Genomic DNA, 6873 nt, shown 5'->3' on the forward strand with positions numbered 1-6873 from the left:
TTTTGATATACATTAGTAGAATTCCTGAGAGGGCACTGGTTTCAGAAACAAACAGGCATTAGTTGTAAAAAATAACAATAATAAAAGAAATATTAAGTACTTATATGGCATTTCTCTACACGAAATGCCTTACACACATACATCATCTGATTTAATTTTCACAAGACTCTAATAGTTGTTATTCTTATGATGCTACAGAGGAATAAATAAAAACTGATGGAATAAATAAATTGATCTGAAAGAGAAAAAGATTTGGGATTCAACACAGTTTACTCAGAATCAAAAGCTCATGTTCTTGACCACTTAACCATCTTGCCTCACGTTGGGCATTGCATTACCTACACCTGTAAAGAGAAAAATTTATAGCTGAGTTTGACCTGGAGTAAGGTAAGACTAAACAAGCAATCTTAAGAAACAGTGACTTATATCTGAAAAACATAGAGGAGTTATAATTACAACATATGTTACTATATGGTCTTAAGAAAAAATGAGCCTTATCTTCAGCAATATCCATTTCATTTCGTAAAGAATTATTGCTTTTGATGTCTTTCAATATTCTACATATTTTGCTTAATTACTTTTTTCTGTCATTCCCATTAGAATGTAAGCTTCATGAAAGCATGCATTTTTTTATTCTTATCACCCAGAGGAGTGCTCGATGAATATGTGTGCAGTGAGTAAACGACAAATGTTTTGTCTAAATTAGCTTATGGTTTAATTTCCAGACTCAATGTTTATCTATTGTTTTTTAAATGATTTTCACAATGTCTTGTAATTTATACCTTCTTCTCAAGGTAATAACTCTTCAATGAGAAAATAATGACTAATAGTGGATTTATTTTCCATCCTTAATTACTTTCTCCTAAAGATATAAATAGCTTTATCACAGATAAAGTTGTAATGGTATTACTTCAATTGCATTCATAAAATAGTTTGGGAAGGTGAGCTTTTATTGATTTTCTATAAATCATGGTTAATTAGGGTTATAGAATTATATGGTTAATTATTTCAGCCATTCATAAGATCAGACACAGAGTAGCTCTAAAGTTTTCTACATTTTTTAAAAGCCCTGTTTTTTAAACATACACCTTTGAATTCTCATGATTTCTTATTAGGTAGTTTAACTTAATTATCCATGAAGACAGTGATTTGAATAATTAGAAGCTTTGAATTTTTTTCTCTCAACCATAGGCAATTTAGTGTCACCATATTAAAACATTCCCCTTAAACAAAATTCAAATGTTAAAAGAAAACTTTCTGCTGTTTTTCTTTTTATTTATTTATTTATTTATTTTTGGTTCTTATCTGGAATGGCATCTAGCTTCAGCAAACTCAGAACAAAGGTCAGAAGCTACTAATCAGTTAGGCTTTCCGCTGGTTTTAGGATGTTAATTTATTTTATATTGATAAAGACATATAAAGAATATTTTTGGTGGGGTGCGGTGGCTCACCCCTGTAATCCCAGCAGTTTGGGAGGCCATGGCGGGAGGATTACCTGAGGTCAGGAGACCAGCCTAGCCAACATGGCGAAACCCAGTCTCTACTAAAAAATACAAAAATTAGCCAGGCGTGGTGGCGGGCACCTGTAATCCCAGCTGCATGTAAGGCTGAGGAGGAGAATTGCTTGAACTCAGGAGGTGGAGGGTTACAGTGAGCTGAGATCACGCCAGTCTGGTTGACAGAGAGAGACTCTATCTCAAAAAAAACAAAAACAAAAACAAAACAACAACAACAAAAAGAATATTTTTGTATAATTTGTGTATTCAGCATCTCTGTAGAAGAAAACCAAACAAAATCAGACAACAAAAAGGAAATGAAACAAAATGAGACTAAACAAATTATAATTTAAGAGTCATTAAAATTTAGTTTCAAGACAGCTTCTATTTTTATTCCTGGTTTATATAATGAGTACTATGCCAAATTCACTTGAATCATCACCTTAATTTGTGAAGTTGGCCAAATTCAACCAGAAAATGTTACAATTCCTCAAAGCATATAAAAAATTGTAACAAATCGTCATATATTTATTACATCCATTACTGTCTACATCTAAAATAAATTAACTTCTTATGTTTTACAAAGTAATTATCAGACAAAAAATATGCAGTAGTGATTATTTCTAATGTTGTCAAGTAACATGAGAAGCACTAGAATCCATAACGTGAAAGTACTAATGAAGCATGTATTAATATTCATGTAGTCATTTGAGGAGAGAGCTTATAATAGAAGACTCACAGAACTTTTTCTCCTAGCTTAACACCAGTACAAATAATAATGATAATAAAGTCTTTTTTTTAAACATGTAAAATACAAATGAAGTGAAGTTTGGAGTGTTTTGAACTTTGTCTTTCTTCTCACACGTCAAGTGTTAATTTTTGTTGAAAAATAATCATTTGAGGGAAATTCATTTTATTCTCTTAGTTCAGTGAGTTGTAAATTCTGCTCTTTCTTGATTTCATGCAATAGGGAAGTAAAAAGAATGACTTGCACCACAAATTTTATTGAGCATAAGAAAAAGCTAAGATTTGAACCAATTCAGAGATCACATCTACCTATATTCCACTGGGTTAAGAAAGAAATGAAATGTGGATTTATGGTCTTTTAAATCACTAATATGAAACATTAGCAGAACTAACTTTAAATCTATAACCAGGATTGTGTTAAATGGGAGATATATTTTTGTCCAAGGTTAACACATAACAAAATCTAATTCCCTCAAAATGCATGATTTTATATCAAAATGTATTTAAGTAGAGCCAGCCAAATGAAGGCTATCAACAAGAAAAAGAAATAAAGCAAGGAACAAAAAAAATCACCTAATCTAGCTATCTAATCCAATGTTTTGTTTTGTTTTGTTTTTTTAAATGAAGAGTCAACTAAGATCCAGGAAATTAAAGGACTTGTCAAATAGTTTATACCAATCTATATTTGATTCAACCTAGGACTCTGATTTTTTTTTTTTAGATGGAGTCTCGCTCTGTTGCCCAGGCTGGAGTCCGCTGGTATAATCTCGGCTCACTGAAACCTCCCCCACCACCCCAGATTCAAGTGATCCTCCTGCCTCAGCCTCCCAAAGTAGCTGGGACTACACGCACGTGACACCACACCTGGCTAATTTTTTGTATTTTTAGTAAAGATGGGTTTTCACCATGTTAGCCAGGATGGTCTTGACCTCCTGACCTCATTATCCACCCGCCTCAGCCTTCCAAAGTGCTGGGATTACAGGCGTGAGCCACCACGCCTGGCCTGAATTTTCAATAAGAGCTTCAATCATTTAAATAATTCTAGTACATGAATTAAAAAATATTAACCTAAATATCTGAGAAATAAGAATTTAAATTTATGTCTATCTTTGTTCAGGGGTATGCTGAAGCCACCTTTTTCTGCCTTAAAGGAGCTGATTTTAAACTTTTCAGAAGTTTGCAAGACAATTTCTAAAAATAATCATTAAAAATTAAATTACACAGGTTTACAATTAAATAAGTTACATAAAAAAATACTTAAACTTGCTACTTTTTAATCATGTTGCTAAATTTTGCTATTTTTTATGGTCTTAACACTATTAGATCTTTTATATCTTGATAGTGAAAATGCTAAATGATATATAATGGCACACATCTTCCATCTCGGTATTCAATGCCATCATATTGGCAGCCAAAACCTGGCCACGATAGAAGTATATTTCCATAGAAATAAACAAGCACTGTAAATCAGGGTTTGATTTATTGTTTTACTAATTGCCTAGACAAAGTAATATTTGTTTTACTAATCGCCTAGACAAAGTAAGATTTGAAAAATACATTTCAGTTCAAACTTAAAAATGTGTCATGTTTATTGCTGCTACATTATGAATTTTTCAAAAAATGAGGATATATTCTTCCATATTTCAAGAATTATTATCAGATTCAGACAAGAAATTGCTCAAATCATTAAAAAAGAGGTAGAGTTCTGACATGCATCCTCATCATCTCACTTTTATCTTATTACTCATGTAAAAGAAAATATCAACCAATATGAAGGTTGGAAGTACCGTCACTTGTCAATTATAACCACAGTTAGGCTATAATTAAAAGAGTTCAGTAAAAATCAAATAAATCATTCTGTGAGAATAAATAGGATACATATAAGTTATAATAAAGAATATTGTATATTTTATTGTTTGTGAATTGCATGCCACACACACTTTACACCAGAAAAATTTATACTGAGCTTATGTAGATATGGTTATGCATACATTTCTTCCATTTATCTATATCTATGTCATTTACATCTATATTTAGCTTCCTGTATCTTTAAAATGGGAATCAGGTAACAAATCTTTATAATCCTAAATGACCTTTCAATCCCCCCCAAATTACTTTAACTTTATAAAGCATATTGTTATTGTTTTCATAATGTTATACAGTGACATTTTTCTCAAAAAAAGCAAAAATTGCCACAATGCATTTCATTTCCTTTAGTAAAGACCAAGAAAATAGAAAAGGTTTCTATCTATTTCTCTGTCCTCTAGATTACATCCACTTCATTAATGCAAGTAATATTTACATTACTTCCTCTGTCATCTTTCTTTCACTTTTCTTTCCATTACTTCAGAATTTTTCTTCATGATAACCATAATTTTCTGTCAAAACCATAAATAGGATCCTGTATATACTTCCCGATCTCCTCTTTACAATAATGTTTCTTATTAATTTAAAAGAAAACTAAATAAAGCCAACAAAAACACTTCTAACAATTTTCCATGACAGATTAATCCTGAGATTTGCAAAATTTTCTGTTAAGAGCCAGATAATAAACATTGCAGGCTTTATAGGCCATACAGTTTAATATTGCAACTACTCAAGCCTGCTGCTGTAGCATGAAAGCAGCCATAGACAATATATAAATCAATGAGTGTAATTTGTTAAAATACAATTTCATTTACAAAAACAAGCAGTGGAAAAGATTTGCTGTAGGGCCACGGATTGCTGACTCCAGTACTAGATCATGGTAACCTCGTTCAATAATAGTTAACCATCTTCATCACCCAACAATTCTTTCCAAGTACACTAAGTACAAGAAATAATTATGTCCATTATGTCCAAATCTGTCATTCACTTTTTCATTTCATTGTTCTATGCCGTATACTTTGCTTTAGTCATTCCTATTACTTAATACATTTGTTCATTGCTTTTTTTCTGCACCTGCAGCCATTCTCCTCAAGGATAAGAGATGGAAAAATGTGTAAAGTGTTTTATATGTTTCTGTCTTGAAATCTTGGTTGTTGAATAATTACTGCAGAAAAATAATTAAGAAGGGGGATTTGAAAGTGAGTTGAGGGAAAATAACAACATCTGTTTGGAATATATTAGTTCTTTTTAGAAATCTTTGAGTCAGGTTTAGGTAGTTAGTGAGAAGCTACCTGATCCTAAGGTCAAGAGAACTATCTTAAATACACTTGAGTATTATCGTGATGTAAATGTTAAGAAGCCCATGGGAAGCTTCAATATATAAAGAACTCAGAAGTCATCCCTTTCTTTCTTAAAACAAGAAAAATATAGACAAACTCAAAGTTAATAACTGTTTTTAAAACCATCAGAGAACTGAGGTCACAAGTCTAACCACTATCCCAAAATCTGAAGAGACAGGTTGCTATGGGTTGAGTTGAACAAAAATATATGTTGAAATTCTCACCCTTAGTACCTGATAATGTTACTTTATTTGGAAATAAACTGTTTATATAGTTAAGATAAAATAAGGTCATTAGAATGAGTCCTAATCCAATGTGACTAGTGTCCTAATGTAAAAGGGGATTTGGATATAGGGACAGACATACACAAAAGAAAGATCATGTAAAGACCCTAAAGACCCCAGGAGAGTGCCATCTACAAGCCAAGGAACAGTTAGGCTACCAGAAACTAAGAGAGAGGCGCAAAACAGATTCTCCCTCACTGCCCCTCATAAGGAAGCAACCTAACCATGGGACTGGACATGATCACTCAAGAAAATTATATAGAGTGATAAATGAGAAGCTGAAGGACAGGACTACATTTTTTAAAACCTTAACAATGAATAACTGGTTAAAAATCATGACTGATAAAGTATGTAATACTTAAAGAAAACCCATTCTTTTTCCAAAAAAGCAAGTTAATTTTGAAATTTTCAGATGATTTTAAACAATCCAAAATGTTTCACCAAGATTCTAAGTTTTAATGTCTTTCTTTTTTTTTTTTTTTTTTGAGACAGAGAGTGTCACTCTGTCACCCACGCTGGGGTGTAGTGATGTGATCTCAACTCACTGCAACCTCCGCCTCCTGGGTTCAAGCAATTCTCCTGCCTCAGCCTCCCGAGTAGCTGGGATTATAGGTGTGTGCCGCTATGCCTGGCAAAGTTTTGTATTTTTAGTAGAGATGGGGTTTCACCATGTTGGCCAGGCTGATCACTTACAGAGAAGAGTTGGTTATTAGTCAGTAAGAAGTAGGAACTTGAAATCCTTTTACATTGTGCCAAATTGGTCTCAGGTTTCTCACTGAAACTAATCTTTGCACTATGTTCTAAATTCATACTACCAGATTGGTCAGAGAGGATAAACCCATTTTAAGTGTGACAGTTTATAGAATTTATTTGCAGTAAGTTTGAGCTTTTGGAATCTGAGGTATAGATGATCACATATGTCACTGCTTAGAGAGGTACCATTTACTCATATCCTAGAATGCTGAAACTGCATAAGGGGAATTACCAAATGGTATCTAACTGAAGGACATCATATACAGATTTAAATTCGTTAATCTTTGGAAAAAGAAGAATTTCAATGCAAGATATAAAAAACAGGAAAATGTTAATATTTCAAAAATTAAGTTAAATTTAATATAGCTGATAACAGGGATTTGAAGA

The 6873-nt window shown here is 32.4% G+C and overlaps 1 non-coding gene across 1 annotated transcript; it reads right to left on the bottom strand.

Moving 5' to 3' along the window:
• Nucleotides 1-1299: 1299 nt before the first annotated feature.
• On the bottom strand, nucleotides 1300-1367 carry LOC112132472 (small nucleolar RNA SNORD59). The gene has a single exon (XR_002914238.2). It is a non-coding gene; the product is annotated as a small nucleolar RNA SNORD59 (small nucleolar RNA).
• Nucleotides 1368-6873: the final 5506 nt, after the last annotated feature.

This window comes from Pongo abelii, chromosome 11, assembly GCF_028885655.2.
Source record: "Pongo abelii isolate AG06213 chromosome 11, NHGRI_mPonAbe1-v2.0_pri, whole genome shotgun sequence".
In the NCBI taxonomy this organism is placed as follows: Eukaryota; Metazoa; Chordata; class Mammalia; order Primates; family Hominidae; genus Pongo; species Pongo abelii.